The sequence below is a fragment of the Rhea americana genome, unplaced genomic scaffold (genome assembly GCF_003343005.1).
Source record: "Rhea americana isolate MKP2758 unplaced genomic scaffold, rheAme1 scaffold_0, whole genome shotgun sequence".
Taxonomy (NCBI): Eukaryota; Metazoa; Chordata; class Aves; order Rheiformes; family Rheidae; genus Rhea; species Rhea americana.
This window is the reverse complement of record NW_028185037.1, coordinates 21,186,602-21,209,463: the sequence shown is the minus strand read 5'-3', so window position 1 is coordinate 21,209,463 and position 22,862 is coordinate 21,186,602. Positions and strand designations below refer to the sequence as shown.

The window sequence follows — 22,862 nt, the reverse complement described above, 5'->3', positions numbered from 1 at the left end:
CTATTGGTGTATCACAGCCAAATCTCTTTAACGGTGCCCTAAAACTAGGCAGCAAGAGTTTGCTGAGATGTATTCGTTTAAGGAAACACACACAGAAAATCACAGTGCACTCAGAAAATCACAGAACTGTAATACAGCCGGAGACAGGCGTGTGGCCCATGCCTTCCCAGGCCTCCAGGACTTTACTTCATCATTCCATGCAATATGCTGTGTTTCTCCCCATGAAGCTCTGCAGAAGGACAGCCTGACACCACCAGCAGGGCAGTGATGTGTTACAATACCTCAAAAGCTATAGGGCTCAGAGATCTCCTTGAGATCTGTCCAGAGGAACTCAGACATTAGCCAAAAGTAGAAGCCTGTTTACATGGGGAGCAAACTGAAATGAGAGATACCTGCCTTCGTTCTCCTTTTGGGGGGCATAACTCCTAATCTGAAGCATTAACTTGCTAATTTGCAAATTTGAATAGTCCATTTAAGTAAGTGATACGAACTGAACAATAGTGATGGAACGTGGCTGAAATCTGGCCTGAGGGTCAGACCGTAGGATAATCTGTAGCAAAGGTCTGCTCAGACACCTGCCAGGCAATCCTCTTGTCTCTCCTCTTACAAAACAGTGCTCAATTCCACCTCAAAATCTAGTGATTTTTGTGAAACATCACAAAGTCTCGGCAAAGGCTCAGTGAGTTGCCTAGGACTTGCTTACCTGGTCCATATATCTGGTAGTTGAATGGAATTTCTCTGGTCAAAACGAAACACAGGGTTCTTTCAAAGCACATGAGGCTTTAAATCCTCAGTTCACTTCATTATTTCTTTCTTTAGCACTTTGGAAAAATCTTCCTCCTGGCTGATCCGCATCTCCACCTCAAACTTTTCAATCTTGGATCCAGGTGCTGTGATGTAAATCAGACAGTGTCAAAGAGAAAAAAAAATTATCCTGTTCAAATGACGACGAGTCCTTTGCTTTAAATAAATAAATAAATAGAGTCATCAGTATTGACACATTTGACAATAATGATATCACTGTGTGCTGGTTCCAACCCCCGTCAATAAGTCCGTTTGCCCACTGTCCTTCTGGACACACAGACACTTGCAGATTGTAACGCTTCTTTTCCATCTTTTGCTAAATCCACCCACAGACATGGAAACAGATAAATGCATGTTTATCACTACAAAGCATGGGTTTTACCTCATTTCCCTTTTAAACCTTTATGTCCTGGAGTTTCTGTCAGAATAGTTGCTACATTYGTCTCCTCTGCTAAGGCTCAGACCATCTTCCTCAGCTGTCTCCAGAGATGAGACTGCCATCATTCCCTTACCTGCTGTATAGCCGCACAGCTGGTGGTAGTCCCTGTCTCAAAGAGGATTTCATAGCACAGAGAAAACAGGAGAATGAAAGAAAAGGATCAGCTCATACAACTTCCAGAGACTCACTTCCTCCTCTAGCGCCTTCCCAGATCGTAGCCCTGACTATTACRACAAAAACAAGGGGCAGAGAGAGGGACCTGGCTAGACATCTGTGTCTCCAAGCTGTTCAGAGGCCCTCTGCAAAATCTCTGCCTGGCCAGGCTCTCCATTACATCTTCAACTGGAGGGCTGATCTGATATGCCGGTTCTCTAGCAGGCAAAAACTACATGTTGCTGAGCACTAGATCTTTTTCCTTTGGCCCATTTATAGGAAAGGAGGTCACTCAGTTCTTGCACACTTGGCCAGGCTGCTCAATGCAAGGAAGACATTAGTTTCTTGCAGTTACTCACATAGGCTGCGGCTTTTTCCCCTACAAAATCAGTGTGAATCATATCAGCCAAGAAAGAGCTGAAATAATATTCTGTAAGGTTTAAACCCCTGGTGCTACACCTCATGGAAACTCTGGGAGAGAGTCTGGGTCTGAGCTGGTGTGAATGAGTATAGCACCACCAAGGTTGTTTGAATTGGTGTAAACCAGGGAAGATCTGAATCCTTTGCCTCTGGTACAACCCTGCCTTGTGTGATGACTTCATCAATACTAGCTAATAATAACATTTAGTCTCCCAGCCTGTGCGCTGTTCAGAATATCAGTGCATTTCACCAGGAGCACAATGACATGACTTTCGCTATCCTTCATAATCATAGAAATGTCCTCTCCTCCCACATCCAGGGAAATGGTGAAGTCATTTAGCCCCTAAATTATACTGAAGTCAACAGAAGTGGCAGAGTCCTTGTTTTAGCTGATGTTCCACTTCAGAAGGAGCAATGCAAGAGCCTTTGTTATGGCAACTGATCGTCCCTAGCAGACGAGCTGTCTCCAAGCCTCTCTGATTACATCTTTGCTGTTATAGTTGTTATAATTCACATCCTGCACCTATTAGTGATAAGGTCAATGGGAGCAAATACAATGGGAGCTGCTGAAAACTCTGCTGTTGTTGCACATGCTCTCAATTGCTCTCAGTGCGCTACAGAGACCAAAAATAACTTCCTGGTCTCCCAGAGTGGCATGGAAAATATTTTTTTGTATTTTTTGGGTTACAGATAGCTTCCTTTCTTTAGGTTTATGGTGGCATCTATTCCCCACAAGGGCTGCTCCTCCAGGAGAGCTGAACAGAAATATTCCTTGGAGGCATGTACCATTTTCCCCTACACTGTGCAAAAATGCTCTCACCCCAGAGACCTCCATGCCCTCCTTACAAGAGCAGGAAATTACTCTCCCTCACTCTCTCTGTCTCCTATGTATGCACATGCAGCTTTAACTCAATAATTCTCCCTTCCTTTCTTTTTTTTTTCCAACATCCTCAGCTTAATCTTCTTATTACAGGTCTTGTAATGTTTATACAAGGGTGTGAGCTCTCAGTGCATGCTCTTGGCAGGGTAGCAACGTTGCTTGTGCCCTCTGTTGTTCCTCTAAACTAAATAAAGGTAACCCCTGAAAGTCCCAGAGACTCTTTCCTGCTTGTCTTTAAGGCCAGAGAAAATGCTACAGCTCTGGTTCTTCCCTAAGAGCAACCACGTTTATACTTGCTAATCGGTGCTACAGCAAGAGGCAAGAAAAGTCAAGATTTGACCCATGTTTCAGCAGGGAATGTTTGCTCTTAGGGCAAATTACGCCTAGACTTGTTGTTTCAACACAAGGTCTTCCTCTCCAGGAGCTGTCTATCAGCTGCTGAAGTTGAGCTAAATCATAGTTCACCCAGGCAGAGGTCTCCTCCCTCTTTCTTGAGGAGGTCCTCAAACACAGGGCTGTGAGGACTTCCACTGCTTGAGACATCTTGTCTGCACATGACAGCCAGAATAGCCCACAACCCCCCAGCACCTCCACACCACATAGCCCTGGACCAACCTCAGCAAGAGCCTGAGACACCAAAAAGTCCTGTCCTTTGCCCCAGAACAGGACGTCCTGGATGGACTGGATATCCTAAATGTCGATGGAGAGACCAYACATTTCTGTGTATATCTCTTGGACACCAAGCAGGACTTCCCTTATCCTTATCTTTCCTCTGACACACAAGAACTGTTAGCACAAACTACTTGTACTCAGGTTCCCTGGATATGCTGCTTCTCCCACCCACTTTCCTCATTTCTTCCTATGCTATCTCTCACTGCCTTTCTCTTGCCCTGAGCTCCAGTGAWGAATGCAGAGATTCTCTCTCTGCAGTTGCAGAGTGTGCTCTGCTTAAAAGCTCACAAAGTACTTTGGTGCTCTGCAAACACCATTTAATTTCAATGCATGGTTGTAAACACCAAMACTACAGTGAGTGTCAGAGTTGGTAGGAATGGGATATGAGAATCCAGCMAGGCCGAGAGTGAGCAACAAATCTATCTGGAAACTTTTGTGAAGGTCTAGTGCTGCAGATAAGCCACTGCTACCATATCACAAAAGCCATTAGCACAAGTTCACTTTGCAGCAAAGAGGTGAGGGAATCCCAATCCCTTTTCCCCTGAGCATTTGGAAATGCAATTCACATGTGCAAGAATGGTGATCCCAGAACTACTATTGCAGTCGCATCTGGAGATCTCGGAAGCCAGCAAGGCCCCACTTTGCTCTCCTGTATGAGGTCACACGGTAAGTTCCTACACCAAGTAAGTTAAAGAGGCAGAGCTGGAAGAAGTAAGGCACTCCTCTGTTGGGCAAGAGAAGAAGGGATTCAAAGACCCTTCACTATAGATTTATTACTGCTTTGGCCACAGGGAGCGATCCCTTTGCTGGGACTGATACGTCTAGCTGTCCCCAGTCTCCCACAAAGCGCAGGAACTTACRTGTTTTCAGAGATGCTACTTGCCTGATTCAGCTGCAAAAACACCAGCTTTCTTGACAGCTGCAACTATAGTAATGACTCACTGCCAGAAAAAACATCTGTGTTTCATCTAACATACAGTGCAGCACAAAAAGGCACCAAGTTATTCTATGAAGAAACCAGCAATGATCTGATGACTGGGCCAAAAGGACACAGGTTTGAAACTGRTTTGCATTATTTTGTAATCTCCAGAGCACCATTAATATCTACAGGGATGCGTGGGGCCTGAAACCAGGATCACATGCCCTTTTCTCTCCTCGTATGTTGCACYGAATTTAGGGAAGTTGAGCACCAAAACCTGTGAGCCGCCAGCTGCTCGGGGAAGCAGGCCAGGATTCATTAGGAGGGGTCGAATCCTGCAGAGTAGGAATAAGATCTCCTCTGAAACAGGAAAGATAAACTTCCCAGGGATCCCTRTGCCAAGCCTGACCAAGCCTCCCAGGACTCCAAGCAGCTCAGCACTTAATTCTGCCAGTAAGAAGGGCTTCTGCTTTTAACCTACCTTGACTGACCTCCTGAGGAAAATTCCCCATGACCAGGCTAGACTCCAATCATTCAGGTTTGAGGGACATCGTTCTGTCTGTCCCTCCAGGCAAAGAGCAGGTCAGCTCACAGGTCCTAGTGAGCAAACCCCCAGGTAATTCCCTGCATCAGCCCAGGTAGCTCTTCCTTGTTGAACAAGGGGGCTGCACAGCTTCTGGATTAGAGCACGTAACACCTGCACCCTGGACTGAGCAAAACAAACATGACCCTGTATGCATGGGGCAAAGCTCTAGAGACATCAAAGCATGCATAAGGCTAAGCGAGTCCAGCGTTGTATTCACTGCCTCTGCTCATTGCCATTGTTTCTCAGGAAACTGCCTGATGTTTGCATTCACAGGATCCAAATTGTGTGGAATGCAGCAGGTGGGAGATTGGGGAGCTCCCTAGACTATCTGGCRTATTGGAGACCATCTGATGGATGTGTTTGGTTCGAGAGTGAGACTCATGGCCCAGAGGAACTTAAKGGCTTCTGAAAATTCATCAGAGCACTTCAGCCTTGACTCCCAGGTACTGCTTCTGAAAACCCTGCCACTCCAGAACCCACATAAACTGGAAGTGTGTCCTTGAAGAGGGAAAATTACCCAATCTTCTCACCCCTAAAATCCCTAATTCAAATTCAGCTCTATGGTGGTAAAAGTTCAGAGGAGTCGTTCTCTCATCTAAGCTAAATCTGGGGATTTGATGCTCTTACATCAAAATCCAGGTAAACAAACTTGAACAAAGATGAGGGGTCATGGAGAAGTCTCTCCCCCACCACCATCCAGTCCCACAATTGCTACCCAAAGTCTCACAGAGCAACCTGTCATCACTACCTCTCCAAACATACACCCTCCCACCTGCATCATCACAGACACATTTGCTCACATCCTTCACCTCCTTAACTCCAGTTCTCACCATCTGCTGTCYGGTCTAGATCCGTAAGAGGGCACACAGGTCTGCAGCCACTTSTCACCCCCAGGCATTGCCCACCAACACCACAATGCAGCAGCCTTCACGTCAACCTGCTCCTGCGTCCCCTTTCTCCTCCCACGCCAGGCCCCCAAGCCCATGGCCTCCTATTTTCTTCCTCCTCCTTCTGCTCACCTCAAACCAAGACGCTAGCCCTTAGCTTCTGCTCTGTACCTCCTTGGCCTTGTTATTCCTGCTTTCCCATTGTGCACAAGGGGAGCCTTCCCCACATTAATCCCCTAACTCTTACCACCYTCCTTTTGCCCCTCCATACCCTCTCCATGGCCCAAACCATCAGTGCTTTAGAGCCAGTGCACCCTACTCTAAAGAACCATTTGGTTTTCTCCTGTTCTCTTATGAGATCAGATGTGACAGCAATGCACACAATAGAAAAGCTCTCACTAGAGGCAATATAAGGAGACTGGACTTCACATCTAATGACTGGGAACCACTTCACATGTTAATCATTCCTCTTTGTTGTTTTTTATCCAAGTTGAAGCTAAATCTTAATCTCCTTAATCCCACTATTTCCATGTGAAAGGTCTCCGGGCARTGTAGGAGATAAACTCAACTATTTCTCTTAGAAGTTATGTCAAGGAGCACAACAGGAAGATCTGTACAGGCAGGAATTTTTAGTTACAGTCCCCCGGGGTGCAAGAGCCGTGTTCTTTTTTCAAACCTGATTAATTCTGCATCAGYTGGGCACATTACAGATACCATTTTCCTGAAGTCTACAGTGTATTCCCTGGGCCACAGCTGCTGCTTCTGCCACTACTTGCTATTTCTGGAGTGATTGCATCTGACAAACAGCAATGGAAGAGATTTCAGGAATGACTCAGAGGCAAAGGCAATTTCACATCCAATTTTATATCCAAGGAGAGCTTTTCCCCGGCTCCAGAAATGCAAATGAGTGAGGCTTATTCCTGCCCCAGCACCCTCATTCAATTTCTTTGAATGTCACATCTCAGGCTGTGGGTACTCACCACCCTTCAGGTTTTTTTCTGCTCCAAGCACATAAGAGTGGGCATAAGCAGTACTCACCTCAGTACGAATTGCATGATCCCACCATGCACACATAAGAAATAATTTTGCAACATTGTAGCATTAGTTTACAAATCTCAATGAAGCATCTTTCAGGAAGAGAAGGTGATTTTATTTTTAAACAAAAGCAATTTTACTTATTGACACAGTCATATCCACATACCCCCAAGCACAAAGATTCATTTGTCCTAGTGCAGCATTTAGGCACCGAAGTATGTGTATTCAGGTGCTGTGGCCAGGATCATTTGCAATGACATGGAGGACAAAGGACAGTGACTACCAAGTCCTTATCACATTTCTTAGTTCCTCCTAGGTTGGTGACAATGTGCTGCATTTGATCATACACTTTGTCCCCTGGAGGAGCTGCCAGTGATGGATCTCTCCACCCTGTCCCACTTTTGTGAATCACTTGGATTTATTCACTGGCCTTTGTCTCCTAGCCTGGGTGTCCAGCACGTAGATGTGCTGGAATCTTGTTGACTTGCTCATCTAGGCATCATGGACACCTATCATTTGTGCAGCCCTTCTCTTGCCATTTGCTGCCTCCACACAATATCCCCATTCATTCTCCATTCATACCACTCTCAATATTTCCATTATAACTCCTAAAACAGATAAAATCYAGTCTCTACTGGCAGTATAACACCTTCATGATGAAGAAAGATGTTGCTACACAGGAGTCTGCACTCACAAACCACAGCTGAACCAACCTGGACTGAACCTTGTCCCTATAGAAAGATTCCTTTCTGCCCTACCAAGAACAAATCTGGGGATGAGACACTGCTTGTGCATCCCACCAACTGGCTGTAGGCTAAAACACCAGAGAACAGCATTGCCCAGGAGCTGTGCTATTCAGGTGCCCAGGAGCTGCTATCTGGACAGGTGAAGATTTGCTGATTGCTCAATGGTGGCTTAGAAAGGTAACTCCATATCTGCTAGGCAACAAAGTACACCTGAGACATCTCAAACACGGTCCCTACCTCTTATGGAAAATACTGCAGGATCAGCAAATCACAKTAAGTTCAGACTGTTGCTCTCCAGATCCCTTAGATAGAAACAACTGTAAGGTTTCATCCACCACGGTGGATCGGCCAAGTAGCAATTACTGAGTAGGGCTATATGCTCACACCAAGCCATCCCTAGGGGAAGGTTTCTTTTTGCTCATAGTGCATCGGTGTGGATTTATCTCAGTCAGGGCTAGGAGAGCAATGATTCTCTCTTCTGCCCTGCAGCACCCTTCAGCAGAGCGTAGAGTCTGTCCATCTAGGGGGAACTCGTAACACTCTCCTCTTGTCAGCCCTGTGGCCACATCCTGCCCAGGCTCAGCACTACCTGTTCTACTCCTCAGAAGTCCAACTAACCCATTTTCCCTTCAGAAAAAAATTGTGTGTGTCATCTCCAGAGATAGACGTTGACTCCTTGTGTGCCACCTCAGAGGAGGCAGCACGTCCACCAGTTCCGCAGCATGTCGCACCACCTGTGCAACCTGCCGAGGTCAAGGTGTGCAGCAAGGGCATGACAAGAGCATCCTCTAGCTGCAGTGACTAATTAGTGACAGTGAGCAGCCAACCTCGCCAGAGTGAGTAATAAAACACTATCAGGATGATCAGAACTGAGAGTGTCCCACTTCACAAGTAGTCCTTCCCCCAGCGCTAGACAAAGCCCGTTCAGGAGATAAAGCGGCAAGCGGCAGATGTCAGTAGAGTAGCTTGCAAGCTAGAAGCAGCAATGTTGCTGAGTTTCAGATACGATCCCATAGCTGGCATAGTCCCCATACAATTAAAAATGGATCCTGAGTGCTCAGTTTCCAAAGCTCCCAGGATATATATTATCTGTGACAGAGCCTCAAGCAGGGATGTACACGGTCACAGCAGTGATTCCCCTGCTACCTGCGTGACYCAGAGCGGTGCTGAAGGACACCTAGAGAGCCCTTGTCCTCCACCTTGGTAAAGCTGCCTTGTTACCCCATCCCTGCTCATTCCCACCTCTGTCTCTGCTTCTGCAAAGCAGGGAACATCACCCATATCGCACAGCATAGGAAAACAGAGACCCGGGTCAGATTACGTGTGKAATCCCAGCAAACCATTTGGACGAGAGCTGTCGTTGCTCTCAGATTTCACTTTTCAGAATCTGGCTTTGTTCCACATTGGAACAATATTCCAAATGCTAATTTTTTCCACAGAGAAAAATTATAGGGCAGAGGGAGGAGGGGGATGGAAGGGGATTTTTTTTTTCTGATTGAGATTCAATTTTGATGTCTTATCTTTGTGTTAAAAAATCATATTTCACAAGTTAGAGACAGTCTTGTCAAAACAGAGACTCAAAAAATGTCTTTGAGAAATGTTAAAACACAGCTTTTCTCTATCATCAAAAAGTGTGTGAATCCCCCCAGTTTCAGGAATCCGTCTCTCTGCAGTGGAGGTGCATTGACCTCCCAGGGACACCCCTCCACCTGTGCATTGACTGCTCTGCGATCAGGATGTTCTGCGGCAACAGGCAGGGATACATACCACGCTGYGGTCCAAACATGGGGCTGGAAACTCATGTGAGAAGCTTTCAGAGTGAATATGAAAAGTGCCACCCTTGCAATCTCTCTCTGACATACTGGTGGAGGCCAAACCTTGGTCATTATCTGTGTCTCCAATTCTTTTGCACTCCTTATAGTTCAGGCACCTGCTATAATTCTGAACCCTGAAAAATGCATGTTGTTACATCTCTTTCACTTTTAGATTTTGCCCGTTCTGTGACTTTTTCTCACCTCTCAACAACAGCCTTAAGCACCTTCACAGACAGACGGGTAGCAGGCCAGTCCTACCTCAGATCTTCCGTGGAATCTGAGTCAGGCTGAGCCTTTGCTTTGTGGCCTTTCAAAACCAACACATCTCACAACTTCAAATCACTGCCCTTCAATTTCAAGAGGACTAATAGAGTGATGATAATTAATATGATGGAGTAACAGTAATTGCCAGTACATATTAATGCCTATTATTACTGCCATTGTTATTAGCAATAATAATAGTAATTGTTGTTATTCCTCTAGCAGTCACAAAACTAATGTTGTTATTGCTGTCACCTCAGAGTACAGGTTAAGGATAGGACGCCCTTACTTCAGGCTTTCTATGAGCAGAGATGGCTACAGTGGCCCCAGCCCCAAGCACAGGACAAGAGGTGACCCGGAGAGATGCTGAAATGGAGGCAGAGGGGCTGAGGACAAAAGACAGAAGTGTCAGCAGGTTGGCAAGGGTGGACAGGTACTAGGGTGTGGGTAGGGGAGTCAGGAGGTGCAGAGGCGTTCCCCATCTCCACCACAGCCTTCCCTTGCGGCCTCRGAGGCAGCGTTCGGAAACCCATCAGGGATGGGAGGGAGCTCCAGGTTAAGATGTTTAATTGTAGATGTCTCCATRGGCGTTAGACGTCTGATCTCACATTACAGTCACTAGGGAGCTAATCTGCACTGTCAGTGGAGACTAAGAAGCAATTTAGCTGACCGAATGCACAGCTAACCTATTTGCCTAAGCGTAAGTACCACAGGTTATTTGAGATGCTCAGAGGTATCTCTGACTGAAACCCACCCAATCTCTTTGTGCTTCTGTTCTCCCTCAGTTACATGGAAAGGTTATGGCTCACTCCTCTATAGCTGCACATTTAGATGATTCATCCTCCAGGATAAGAAGGATCCAGAGCTCTACACATATATGGACTGAGAAATAATAATTATATCAATAATAATATGAGTTTCATTTGAAGGTAAAGCCATGATGCTGAGCTCCTGATCTGTCATAGTGCCAGACTTCCATATGAATCCTAGGCTCTCATTTCAGTTCTTCTCTGGGTGTAATATTTGAAAATGGGGGAGCCAAACACTACATACATTTTTCATGGCTCCCATGCTTCCATCCTTCCTAATTCGGCCCAAGACTGAAAACAACTTGCTGTGCCTAGGCCTCTTTGTCCACAATTTAAAAATTCAGAGATGAAAAAAATTATTCAGATCATTTCAGTGATCTAGCAGAGCCAAAAAAACAGTTGTACTGTTAGCAAGGGGGAAGAAAGTAAAAATGCAATGCAATCCCAAAAGCAGAGGAAAGAGSACAAGAATTTATTAAGCCAGTTTCAGTACTGAAACTAGCATCTCRTTAAATGGTCCAGTGCTGTCCCCTGCCTCTGGAAGTACTTGAAAGAGGATCACAGGCCCTGCCTGCCCCTCTGCTGACTCAAAGGCACAAGTTCCTGATTCTCTTAGTTAGCTGTCAAAGATGCTGGGATGGTTTTATGAGATCCTCTAGGACAGGAGCTCAGCAATAGTAACAGGGGAACCTGGAGCAGCCAAAGCCCTAAGAAAGAAGGACTTTCACAACATATTGCTGTTAACTCCAAACTCTAGGATGAGGATGGCCTTMGACTCTCCACCAAGTGTAGGCTGAAAAGGCTCACAGACATGCCARGTTGGATCATTCTCCATCTGGACCTTACAGACAAAAACCTGCAAGCTCCGTAAAGTGGGGGTAGAGAAGCACCCAAATGTAGGATGATATGGAGACATGGAGAGCCTGCCAGCAGCTCAAATCCCACGCACAGTCTACAGCTGAAATAGAGGGAGTTGGAACAACCTACATCAGACAAAGAGGCAAGCACAGTAACCCCAAGGTAAACCCTTCCTTCTCGAGCAGYCTGTTCCCTGTAGTATCTCACAAGATGACCCCTACGCTTTACCATGCACCATTACTCATTTTTATGCTCCTTCAGTCAGTGTGTCTGCTCTGTGACAACAGTCATCATCCAGGATAATTTAATTTGAAAGAATAAAAATCTATCAGTTATGTTATTATTTTTCCACAGTAATTCACAGCTTGTCTCACATACTACAGTCCTTAGTCAGGAGAGAATGTGTTTGTTGTCGGGGAGTTGTATCCCATTGTGTCTGGCCTGCTGAGAAAGCAGCCAGCTCAAATCAAGGACAGATATGGGGGCTTTAGAGTCAAAAATACCTTGTCGCCTTTGATATCCTGACAGCCAGATGTTCAYCTGGATACAGGTTACAGGACTCAGGGTATCCCTGTGGATTTTAGTAGCATTAGCACTAGCAAACAATATGAGTGCAACAGCTCGACCAACCCATTTTCTCCCTTTCTTCAGACAAGGGGCACAGAAAGGTGGTGTGAGCTTTTGCTAAACCAGCTGCGATCTGTTGCTGCATGGCCTCACACATCAGCCTATCCTGAAACCCAACAGATGTCCRCAGATGAGAAGACAGCCCAGCTTTATGTGCTGACCACATCCATGGCACTAATTCACCACCTRTCAGTCAGGAACATTGCAGAAACTGGTGTTGGTCCTGCAGACCATCCTTTGAGCTCTGGGGTACCAGAGTGACCCACAAGAAGGTAGGTTCTCTGTCCTGCCTCCAAGTATGCAGGAGGTTGGAGTGGAGATCTCCCAGGRTCCCTTCCAACCTGAATTATCTTATGATCCTATGACCCTACAACAAGGCACTGACATCCCCATGCAAACATTGAGGCTGCATGTCAAGAAGGTAAATTTAAAGGGCATGTTTTTGTTGTTTCCAGAATAATGGCCTTTATGCCCAGAATCCTTCCCTCACATCTCTACACTGAGAGGCCAAGAGGCTCTGCTCTGAGAGCAAAGTCCAGATTGGCTCGGCCATGAAAAGCCTGCCAGAGCAGGATGGGTCAGGGCAACACCATCTCAGTCCAACTCCGGGCAACTGCACCACAGGGCCGAAGAGGTTTTTGTGGCTCCTGTCCAGCTGGTGACTGACCTTTCCAGTTCTGAACACAGCTTTTGCCATCAAAACATATGATCGGTATTTATTAGCAAGCCAGACAGGTAGTAACATTTAACCYCCTCTACCATGAGAATGACAACTTAGAGCCTTTGCTATGACTACATAAYTATTTGGCTGGTCTCTCTCCTCACAGCTCCCCATCCCAGGAGGCTGTGATAATTTTCTGGGTACAGGTCCTCCAGACACTGTCCTCCTGTGARGTAGGACAACCTCCCTCCCTGCTGCATTTCTGCTTAAACCACAGACAGACACATTTTTGCATAGCAACATGAATATTATGTGTGAGAGGTTTAAAAAGCAAAGCTCTTCCCTGTTATTATTAGTGATGCCGGTTAGATGGAGTCCATGATTTCTTCCTCTTGGCCCAGRGCCATGAGAAGAACTCTGCGTTACTCGGTACTCTGTTTAATCATTTACACCAGGGCAAAGTCGAGGTGGGACAGACGCTCTGTTCCCAAGATCTCAGTGTTCAGGGAGGTGTCACCTCCCTGGCTGTGGGGAGCCCCAACTCACCAGGCCTGCCCCTGCAACCTCAGGCCAGGCTGACCCAGGTACTCACCCCTGCTGCAGCAGAGTCTTTCTGGAGGGTTGGGTTATTTGGAAGAGTTTGTAAAACAGTATTAGATCCATATCCAGCTATGTATCTCCAAGGTAACGCCATTCCTGTACTTCACACTATGTGCCGAGGTGGCCCACACCCAGTTCCTCGCCCTCCCCACCCAAGGAGAATTTAACTCCTTCCCACCCACGGCTAGACACTGCGCCGCACCCAGGGAGCCCTGGCCATCACCTGGTCACGGAGTAACAAACAGAAACTTCATACCATGATGCTGACGTTCTCTGTGAGCCACAAAGAGTGCCAGTGGGCATCCTGGTGCCTCCCTCAGATCACACCACTTCTGCACTCCTCATCCCCAGTGCCACAAGCTGAGGGTGGCTGCATTTCTGATCTGTGAGCCCCTGGCCTTGTGCTCTCAGGAGTGCCTTGTGCTTTGCAGGAGCCCCAGGAGGACAGATAATACCTGATATTACAGAGTTGGGGTGGCACATAGAGCAAATGCCTGATTCAGCAGAGTGCTGGTACATTAACCCATCAGTCTTTTGTGCAGAAACAAGAACCAGCAACAGGACTTGATGAGGAGCACTTGGGGAGCTGCTTTGCAACACGCACTGAGGTGTTTTTGACCCAGTTCAATGTGATCTGCGTATGTCATTCACTGAATCATCAGCTCATGGCCCTGGAGCCTGGGGGGCAGTAAACCCTGTGGGAATGAGGGCATCACTAAGACATAAACAGGAAGAGTAAGAGAAAACTCTGTGTCACCAATGGGAGGTCCTTGTTTCCAAAGTAACTGGGTGGATCTTAGAACCACTGAGAACAGGACTGGGAAGGAGGTAAAGAGGTGACCTTGTCCTTCCCTCTACCCCAAGGCAAGATCAAGTATGCCTGAACCAGTTCTCAGAGCTCTGGATTTAACCTGACCTTGAAACATCCAAGTCCACAATATTTGTTGTCCTCAGCTCTGCCAAGTCTTGCTCTCTGTCTCAGTTTCTGCCCCCTGTAAAAGGACAAGTGATCAGAACAAGTGGCTCCATTGCTGGGTTAGTGGAAGCAGGGAGGTGAATCCCTTGGCTGATACTTGATAATTTCCAAGCATTTGGTGAAAAGCAAGACATAAGCACAGAGTATTGTGTATGTAGGGGTGTTTACATCTGCTGATATGGGTTTGACCCAGCTACAAAGTGCTGTCAGTGCATTATGCAAGACAGTCCAGGTGTGCACACACACGCATGTTTGGTTGTTCTTGTGCTCRTCCGAGCGTAAGCTGGGCAATTGCCTTGCAGAGGAGTTCCCAGTTTGGGGGCTGTTACTAGATTTCAGCGGGACACCGTATATCATATTATAACAACAGTTTGAAGGTTGTTTTGCTGGTCCCAAGTCCTTTGACTTTTTAAATTCTGTTTTGGCATGAAAAAGGGAAGAATCACACTTCCTAAAAAAGAGTCAACATCTGATAGATTGAGCCAGCTTCTTACTTGAGCAAGGAGACAGGCCAGGAGATTATTATTCTTGTCACATACAGAATATATCTGATAACTGTGTGAGCAAATGTGTGTTTTGAAAGGGCAGTGTTTTTAAGGCACTAATCACAATGCCCTCAAGCCTTGAATTCTTCTGCTTTGGAAGATATTCTGGGCCTCCAGACCTGGTTAATATGAGTCCATGTCCCCACTTGAGACGAGATCAGTACTTTGCCTGTATTACTAATTCTCAAGCCTGTGCAAAGAGCAAACTTACTTTGCTGGAATTGGTTCAGTGTCTCATGTGTTACTGTGTTCCCAATGTATCTCTCAAGTTACCACTCCATTCGCTACTGAGGCACCAAATCTGTATCGTTAAAACATYTCGCAGCTTTCTGGGGAATAGTTAAGATTCAGGACAGCCTTTGCACTACATGCACAATTTGTCTATGTTTAAATCCTGTTAGCCAGGAGAGATGCAATGAAAATGTATCTGGGAGACCAGTGATGGGCAGTACAAATTCTATTCTTGACAGATGMACAAGCCCAACTTTCCATTGATAGCAGTTGCTGCAAACTTGGATCTGATGATTTACCTAAGGCTCTTAAGGGCTTGATATCTGCTGTTTTTCCGGCATGGAAATGTGGAGTTTAAATATAAAATCTGCATAGAAAAGTTCTGTGCAATCCAATCAGCCAGTAAATTTCTTACAGATAATAGTGCACTGATCCTGGCATAATCCAATGTTTCATAAATGTCTTAAAAGATTAAGGCATCATTTTCTGCCCAAATGACAGGGGAGATTCACATCTCTGCAGAGTAAACACTGGCAACAGTCTTGCATAAGAGCCAGCAATCTTGCTAAAATTCTCCTCTACTTCCTTACAAGGACAATTACATAATCAGAAGCCTTCATCTATCAAAAGCAATCCTTTTCATTAAAGAAGATGCCCCAGTGTAAATTTACAAGCACACATCAGATGGGAAGGGAGGGAAGATAACCAGATTGCATCGCCTGGCTGACCTGGAAAGAAGATTTTAACCTTTTAATGACTCATTTCTGCTCACTAGTTTCTTTCATCCATCTCACCCAATGTTCCAACATTGGGAGCACATTTGAAGATACACTCCGAGACMCCTTGACTCACAGAAATCAGGGTCCCCAACCTGTCAGCCTCTGTGTTTACAGAGTCGCACRTATCTCCATCCTGCTTTTCAGCAGACAAGGACTGTACCTGTAAARGATAAAGGGGCAAAACAAGATTCAGTGGCTAAAAGAAGACCTGTGGGTGCAGAACAGCCAGTGAAACCTCACTTGATGCCTAGCAAAACTTTGAAGCACTGGAGACTCACTACACACCATCCTGTTCAGTCAAATTCCCCAAGGACAAGTTGTTCTGCCATTGCCTCTGCCAGAAGGTTCCTTAATTTCTCCTGAACCTCAAGAGGATCTACAAATTGGGCAATTAGTGCTTGAATCTTAAGTTCAGTGCATATGAAGAGGAGCAAGCCCTTCACAAGACTTGCATTGCTTCCATTGGCAATACAGACAGGCACAGGATGGTGGTTCCCCTCTTTGTAAACTAGAGCTCTGGCCCATAAAATGGGGTGCTGAGTTCAGTGCCCTCTTCGGTCTGGCTCAACCYTCATGTAGTTTCCTGACCACCAGGCTAGCCTCAAAGCAAGATGAGGGCGGTTAAAGGAGGAGGCATCTACCAATAGAGCTAGGTCAGCACGGAGGCAGGAGCAGATGTCAGCATGTGAGCTCACCCACAGCAAGACATCACCTTTCTTAGGATATGTCCTAACCATGCCTGTTTGGGTGAATTTGCCACAAATCTTCAACATCCCTGTTACTTCTGCGCAACTATATGGCAAGCAGATACAGAGATAGGCACCCCTTGGCACCATCTCCTGATCAGTAGAGAGTAACGCATAGCAGCTGTCTCAGGAAAAATGACATAAAGAGCCATATGCTTGTCCTGAAGGGCCACATCCGAGGAGAAAACCATCAGATATCCTAACCAACAGTTACAAAAGCTCTCTTGTGTATTGGTAACAAGATCGAGATCACCTGGGAGAGCCAGGGCTTTAACACAACTTGCTATCTCACGGGAAAACTACAGGCTCTCTTGCCCTCTCTGGGGTTTCCCCTTGAGCTGGTGACTCAGATTAGGACACGCATATTGTCCCCAGGGAAGATAAAGACTCTTGCTAGAGGTGTTGGTACTAATCAGAGTGATCACTGCTCAGYCCTCAACAGGAGGTGGGAAAACGGACACAACAGGGAGCGCCACTTGCCCAGAGGTCCTGGAGATGCCTGTCAGGGTTTGAGATGGACCTCACATCTCAGTTCTTATTGGTTTGTCATGGGGAGTCTGCAAGGGGAAAGTAAGGTCCAAAAGGACCGAATTTACCTCTTGTAGTCTCCTCTAAGGCAGATAAGAGAGAGTTGCAATTCACTGAAGTGCCTGCCCTCAGGAGAAGAGTCCTTCTTAGCTGCTGCTAATGAAATAGTAGCAAATAATATTTTCCTGCTCAGACCTGGCAAGCAAACAGCATGGGGCGGGGGTGGGGGGGGAAGATTTTTGGCAGTGTTCCTCTAAGACAGCAGAAGGTAAAATGGTAATTGGATAGAGCCAAATGGGAAGCAAAGAGAAGCAGGCCACCACATAAAGGTCTCTAGGGAGTAGTCAGTCTGAGAGATGGCTCAGAACAGTCGTGGGCTGGAGAGGGAAGGGGAGCAAGTTCAAGAAGGAAATGGCAGAGCAAGGGAAGAAGTGGGACAGGGACAGATGGGACAGGAGGTGAGTATCRCCAAAGAGCACCTGCTGAGGGGCAGAACTGTAAGATCCCTGAAGCATAACACAGCTGTGCCCAGCTAATGTTTCTGAGTCTCATAAAGGGGCCATGTCCCCCACAGTGCAGAAACACAAAACCGGATGGATTTCTGTTCAGATCTTTATTTCTAAGAAATCCCACCTTATATTCAGGATGATCCAGTAATGATCTAAAAGTTCCGCATTATCTTCCACTGCCATGATGGTTTCTTTGGCGTCAGTTGAGGCCCCTTATCTTTCAAGGCTAAAAGGATACAACATTCTCGCATTCCTCTAACCCCAATACTTCCCTTCAGCAAATAAATTCCTGCCTCTGAATCTACAGCTGGTTCTCATGACAGGCAAAAGAAGTTGATATAACCAGCACGGAGACATATATCAAGACTAGAGGATACCACTGCGGTCCTCTCGCCTGTCTCCAGTGTGACCCAGGTCACAAAGCCATCCTTCTGCAATGGCATAGTTTTGGTGCTGCACCAACTCATCCTATCCAGGACTTCCAGAGTAGGGAAGCAGAATCCCGGGAAGATTTGGAGAGGATCTAGTAAACCACCCAAATCATTAACTGCTATGCAGTGGAAGCAAGCTGTCCTAGGAGAAGCAGAACCATGAAACTTGGGTTTTTTTAGAGATCTGTGTCTGACTTCAGCTCTAAGGTGTAATATGCAGTGCAATCATAGCACAGCATTTCCATTGCTGGAGGCACCGGAAGGGACTCTTGTTCTACCAAATAACCAAAATTTGCAAAATCGGCAGGAATTTTAGTATCTCGGTCTTTAGCCCTTCACCAGACCTGGCTGAAATGGGGTAACGTTTCCAAGGCTATTATGGAAGAGTGAAGGGGAACATGCACATCAAGAGAACAGGACAGTATTAGCTTACTAAAACTGCGCCATTGGCTATCAACTGCGACATGCATTAGCTATTGCTGGATCTGGCCATACAAAGCTCCGAAAAGATGGTTCAGTCATTTCAGAGTTTCGAGAGAATATTGCCACTTCCAGTTAGTATTTTCAGGAAAAGCTGGGCACACACTGAATGGAGGAGAGTAAACACAAGGCGATTGTCTCCCTAATTTTTTGACATAGGTTCACGTGGGGTTGTGCAGTGAATAGACTCATTGAAAGTGTGTTTCAAAGCCATGCACGAGACTGGTTGCAGAAAGCAAAGTTTTTTGGGGGAAGTATTAGCACTGGAACTAAATACCTGCTGTGCTCTGCCCATGGGAACATTGCAGCTTATCCCCCTGACAGTGAGAGACCAACCCAACTTCACCAGCAAAACAGAAAACAGAAGTGGGATTAGTCAATAGAGCTCAAAAGAAAGAGAAAGTGCAGGAACAAGCTGCTAACACTGTACTCAGAGAACAGAGCTGCTCKAGGAAGCCACTTTCAAATGCTCTGAGATGAAAAAGAAAGAAAGGAGATAAGGCCTTTAAGAGCAATTAGTCTTTGCAAATGATCACCTGCAATCAAATTACCAAGGGCCAGGRGAAGAAAAAACATGGGTTAAGGTGGGAACCAGGCGGCACCTCTCCATCCCACTGAGTCTCAGTGGGGCAAACATGATGTCGTGACAGTAAATATATCAGAGCTTCCACCAGACAGAGGGAAAACTGCTGATGTTGCAGCTGAGGGGATTGAAAAGCTGAACTGACTTAGAGCAGGTCACTTCCACGGAGCTTGTAAAATGCCTTCAAATTATCCGGTCAAATGAGTGCTAGATAAGCAGAGGCTCTTCTTGGGCCTTCAGGGGAAATCAGACAAGAGGGTTATTCAGCAGCTGGGTGGATGACTAAAGCTTTCTGAAGCAGGTGGGGGATAAATTGCTGCTGCGAACTGATGACTGGAGGGGGCTGCAGGGCAGGCTGGAAGGGTGTCTGAGGAAACCTGAGAAGCTGCTGAGCTGCGGTAGGGTCCTTCCTGCACAGCTACCAGATCCCTAAGCTCTTTGAGGAAGTTGATTTCAAGAAGAGGGCATTTTTGCTTGTGTTCATTCTTCAGACAGGTTTCCTAAGCAGCTAGGAAATCCCCTTCCACAGACACTGTGCTTAGCKGTTCCCCTCGCCTTGCCCGTTGTTGTAGACCCTCCCACCCCGCATCTCAGGGCTATCAGATGTTCAAAGAAAAAAATTAGAAATAGAAATAGACATAGAAATAGACAGGTGAGAAAAGGAGAGTGGTATTTTGGGGGTCAGAGGGTGCGAACAAAGTGTCATAGTGTAACAGTCCCTCTGCCCCTTCTGTAACACCAGGGGAGAGGACTGACCACTGCAGAAAAGCTGGAGGACCCCCCTACCCTCAAACACACWCAAGGTCATGGAGATGGACAGGAGATGGGGGCATTTCCATCAGGTAGGAACCATCTCTGCCTACSTGCAGCCAGGACTGGGATCTGCTCTGAGGCCTTGAGCAAGACTTTAGTGACACCAAAAGCCTTTAAGTGCAATTAGTCTTTGCAAATGAYCGTCTGCAATCAAATTACCAAGGGTCAAGAGAAGAAAAAATGTGGGTTATGGTGGGAACCAGGGGGCACCTCTCCATCCCACTGAGTCTCAGTGAGGCAAACATGATGTCCCAGACCCCCAGATATGGGCCAGAAGAAGAGCCTGAAGAGCTCCACAGCATAATGATGACATGTCTGTGGTCTGCCAGAGGACTATCAGAGAAGACGGTATGGTTGGAGACAAATGAGGCTGGGAGACAGGAGTTCGGCTTCTGCCAGTGAATCACTGCAGATCTGGGCAAACTGCCTGTCCTTTTGTGCCTCCAGTTCTGGTGAAAAGAAGATACAGATCTCTCTTCATACTGGGCTCTGAAATCCCCTGATGGAGGAAGGAGAGGGAGGCAGGGTATGTGCATTAGCCATCACAAGTCTTTTCTTCTGACCTTTGAAGAAGTATATGGTTTCTCCTGCAACCAGTGGTTAGCAGCACTGTGTAAACCAGCAGATGATGATTCAGAGTAAATCAGTAAGGTTAATAAAGGACACTAAAGTCATTGTTTTCTCCATGTCTTCTCCTCCCTTTGTCAAAACAAAGATCATCTTCTTCAGAGCCACAGAATGGTTTAGGTTGGAAGGGACCTCTGGACACTTCCAGTCCAGTTCYCTGCTCAAAGAAGAATTATCTTCAAAGTTAGATCAGGATCTTATTCAGAGGAGTTTTGTGTATCTCCAGGAATGGAGATACACAGCCTCCCTGCACACCTGTCCCACTGCTTAACCACTCTCATAGTGTTTCCTTCTGTCCAGTCAGAATTTCCTTGGTTGTGCAGGGAATCATAATAAAAATGTTAAGATTGGTGTGAATGGCAATGTTGTGCAGAAGCACCAGAAAGAACATCTGGCAGGAGAAGGGCTACACTATTGKCATGCATCAGTGGTTCCTAGATGMGCAAGTCAACAAGATCCCAGCACATCTACATGCAGYGTCTCAGGACAACCAACCTGGGACTCACAAAGGTGTGACAGGATGGAGGGACCCACCACTRGCAGCTCCTCAGGAGGCAAAATACCCCACATCTAAAACACAAAAATTGTCACCCACTGAGTAGGAACCCAGGAGACATGAGGAGGACTCTATAGGTGGCATCCCTTGTCSTCTGTGACATTGGAAGGAATCCTGGACAGACAACTTGGACACGAGTGTTTTGGTGCCTAAGTGGCAGGCACACACGTCTTCATGCTTGTAAGCATGAAGATGTGAGTGTAATGAGTGACAACAGTCTTGTTGTCTCATCCTATAAAGACTCACACTGTGCATTACTAAACATTGCAATGTTATTTCCTACAGCCACAGGTTGTGTGTGTTGCCTCATTCTTTCAGTGTGCGGGCTGGAGAAGAGTCTGGCTGTCTTCTGTATAGACCTCCATTATGTAGTAGAAAACAGCATTTAGATACCCCTGAGCATCCTCATTTACAGGCTGGACAAACCCAGCTCCCTCAGCCTCTCCGCATATGTCCCGTGCTCTCCACTGCATGTGGTTCGGTTTGCTGATCTCTCTTTTATACTGGGGGACCCAAAACTAAACAGTGCTCCAAAGAGAGGGGATTCCTCCCTCCCCTCAACCTGCTGCTGTGCAGGAGATGTGCAAGGCACACGTATGCTCCTTGTGGGGAGATGCTAGCTCCCATTCATTTCAGGGATGGATGCATCAAAATCATCTCAGAAGATCTTGATAGTCTTGCTGTCCCTCCAAGCACCAGGCCTGTGAAGATCTCTTCTGCGAACGAGCCTACTGATTCCTCTCACTGCTTGCCAAATGTCTCRCTGTGTGAGCAGCAAGACCAAGCTCTTACATCTTTGATGGCAAAGCTGTAAGGATTCATAGATGGGGACTAGCCTTCCCCGCTCCACTTTGATTTGAGTGTCTACATGGCTCTACCTGATAAATTGGTTCCCATGTTTTTGTGTCTGCTGAGCAAAACCGATTAGAAGCAAAGCTGAGAAAAATAAAGATGGTTCCTGCARGTTTACAGATGAAAGGTTGCTTTTAAATCATTAAGCAAATATGATTTTTTTTTGCTCTTTCCAAAGCAGGAGCCCAGGTCAGCTTTTAACTACTTCCTTGCCCCTACAGCCTCTGCGGRCTTGTTATTCCCCCAGCAGACTGAGCTCATCGTAGTTCAGAAGCGAGAGCAGGAGGCTGTGAGACAGGACGCCTGGGTTCCCTTCTGAGGTCTGCCCCCGACCTGCTGAGGGAAACGTGCCTCAGCTGTGCTCCTGATAGGCCACATTTGCAGATTTTGAGGCTAAAGCTGTCTGAGYGGGTTGTGTTATGCGGCATGCGTCACTGGAGTCGTGGTTTACAATGCACTTATCATTATGGCAGCATAATGCTTCCTCGTCTTACAAAAGTGTCAGGAAGATTAGTTGCTGTTTGCTCAGTGCTGGACAGATGCTAGGAGAGGGGAAAGGTCCCCTTCCAGCTCTTCCTTCTCACTGAGCAAATGTAATTCTCCCTTATGGTGTTTTTAAGCCCTGCCAAGATCCCTTTACTTCTTTTTACCTCCTCCACTGTGGTGTCCCTTGCAGACCAAGGTTGCAGAACRTGGCTTCTCCACCCAGCACAGAAGGAACCTTCTCATGGGAAACATCATGACTCTAGAAAGTCCTTCTCTTTCTCAGGTAGCTTCCCTTGCATTCATGCCCATCAGCAGCACTCTGGACAAGCTGGGAAGTGTTCTTGTCCCCATGGCTGACTTGGCCATCACCTTTAGCCATGAAATCTCCCTCAGCACTAGCACCCATCCTCAGACCGTACTTGGGCTAAATCAAGTAGCACAGTGTCCTCTGTCTGAGACACTAGGCAGAGGAAATCAAAGGTGGTGACAGACAACCACAGCAGTGATATATGCTACAGTGCCACTGCAACAGGGTGGTGTTCAGCCTGA

The 22,862-nt window shown here is 46.5% G+C and overlaps 1 long non-coding RNA gene across 1 annotated transcript in view; it reads right to left on the bottom strand.

Moving 5' to 3' along the window:
* Positions 1–709: 709 nt before the first annotated feature.
* Positions 710–22,862, bottom strand: part of LOC146602097 (uncharacterized) — a 63,001-nt gene continuing 40,848 nt past the window's right edge. The window contains exon 3 of the long non-coding RNA XR_014898067.1: positions 710–890. This is a non-coding gene — a long non-coding RNA (uncharacterized LOC146602097). The remainder of the gene's footprint in view (positions 891–22,862) is intronic.